Raw genomic sequence first — 2106 nt, 5'->3', positions numbered from 1 at the left:
ACTCCACTCACCCTGGACACCACCTGTTTGAACTGTTACCGTCAAGACGGAGACTCAGATCACTGGCCACAAGAACATCTCGGCACAGGAACAGTTTCTTCCCACAGGCCATTTCCCTCCTGAACAGTTAACACTCCTCCCAAGGCATATGCCTGTAAGTGCAATACTCCCACTGTTTAGTGCAATATCCCACAACTCAGGTGATACTTATATGTAGATTTATTTATTTATAATATTCAAAACACTGTAAATAGGTTCATAATCTGTAAATCTGAAAATGTCTATTCTGACTAAACCCAACTGTGATAGTTTTATTCTCATATATTTTTATTTTTATTTTTTATTCTTATAATTTGTAGTATTATGTTTCATGTTGTATTTGTATACGTCCACTGGAAGCCTCAGTACCAAAACAAATTCCTTGTGTGTGCAAGCACACTTGGCAATAAAGCTCTTTCTGATTCTGATTCTGATTCTGATTCTAATGGCATGTCTTGTTAATGCCAATGTAATGTTTTACATGACATTCCTTGAATCTTGTGTCATGACACTCCACCCCATGCCCCCAAACCCATGACATTTCATTCCAAGAAATTTCCAAGAATCCTTGCCATGAAATTCTACTGCATCTTCTTCCGGTAAACATCACAACATGTTATTTCGTGAAATTCAGTTGAATCCGATTCAATCAACATGTCCATTTTTTCTGAAATGTCATGACTTGAAATTCCAAGTGCCATAGAATCCCATACATTGCACTAAAGTGTTACTTTAAAGGCCATGTACTGCAGGTCAGTGTTACTTTTATGTTTGGTTAATTCTAGCATGAACTGAATTGCAGTGCTTTGTCAACATTACTGCATTTCTTGATAAACTTGCCAGAGGGTTAAAGACTGTAGCTTGGGCCCGCAGCCAATGGTTAGGTTTGTCAGAAGTGGGATTCGAACCCACGCCACCAGGGGAGACTGCGACCTGAACGCAGCGCCTTAGACCGCTCGGCCATCCTGACATGACGGCCAGTGGTGAGCAGCATTTTTGCACCTACACGGAATGGCAGGTGATCTAGAATCTAGGGCTTCACCGCTCACCTGAGTCAGAGCACATACCTCGTTGGCGCAGTTAGGCAGTGCGTCAGTCTCATAATCTGAAGGTCGTGAGTTCGAGCCTCACACGGGGCAGAATGGTGCTTTTTGATACACGGGACCGTGTAAATAAAGGAGCTGCTTTCTGTATTCCCTTTTATGCCTTTGTCCATTTCTTCATATGCACTGTAATTGAAATCCAGTGTTTTTTTAAGACTAATTTTGAACAAATGCAGTAATAGTATTACTCTCATATTCATGTCATATGTGTCAGTGTTGTTACAATGTTTTGTTAAGGCTTATATCATTCTTTCATTCTAATGGCATGTCTTGTTAATGCTAATGTAATGTTTTACATGACATTCCTTGAATCTTGTGTCATGACACTCCACCCCATGCCCCCAAACCCATGACATTTCATTCCAAGAAATTTCCAAGAATCCTTGCCATGAAATTCTACTGCATCTTCTTCCAGTAAACATCACAACACGTTATTTCGTGAAATTCAGTTGAATCCGATTCAATCAACATGTCCATTTTTTTCTGAAATGTCATGACTTGAAATTCCAAGTGCCATAGAATCCCATACATTGCACTAAAGTGTTACTATAAAGGTCATGTACTGCAGGTCAGTGTTACTTTAATGTTTGGTTAATTCTAGCATGAACTGAATTGCAGTGCTTTGTCAACATTACTGCATTTCTGGATAAACTTGCCAGGGGGTTAAAGACTCTAGCTTGAGCCCGCAGCCAAAGGTTAGGTTTGTCAGAAGTGGGATTCAAACCCACGCCTCCAGGGGAGACTGCGACCTGAACGCTACCTGACAGCCGTGCGGCTGTTTCACAACAGCCAATCAAGCGCGAGCACTCCATCATTGTTGAGCGAATGGCGTTCTCGGACTTCATCTTTGTCAGAGTTCCTCGGCCAATCACGCGTCGTATCTTCATCTTTGCTTGGCGAATGGCGTTATCGGGCTTCATCTTTTTCAGAGTTCCTTGGCCAATCACGTTTCGGATCTCCATCT

The 2106-nt window shown here is 41.6% G+C and overlaps 1 non-coding gene across 1 annotated transcript; it reads right to left on the bottom strand.

Annotated features, from left to right (window-relative positions):
* Positions 1–926: 926 nt before the first annotated feature.
* On the bottom strand, positions 927–1009 carry trnal-cag (transfer RNA leucine (anticodon CAG)). Its single transcript has one exon. It is a non-coding gene; the product is annotated as a tRNA-Leu (tRNA).
* Between the last annotated feature and the right edge of the window lie 1097 nt (positions 1010–2106).

This window comes from Siphateles boraxobius, unplaced genomic scaffold (assembly GCF_051911475.1).
Source record: "Siphateles boraxobius isolate OS27281-9 unplaced genomic scaffold, OSU_SipBor_1 42, whole genome shotgun sequence".
Taxonomy (NCBI): domain Eukaryota; kingdom Metazoa; phylum Chordata; class Actinopteri; order Cypriniformes; family Leuciscidae; genus Siphateles; species Siphateles boraxobius.
Note: the sequence above shows the minus strand (reverse complement) of the source record. Positions and strands in the feature narration are given on the sequence as shown.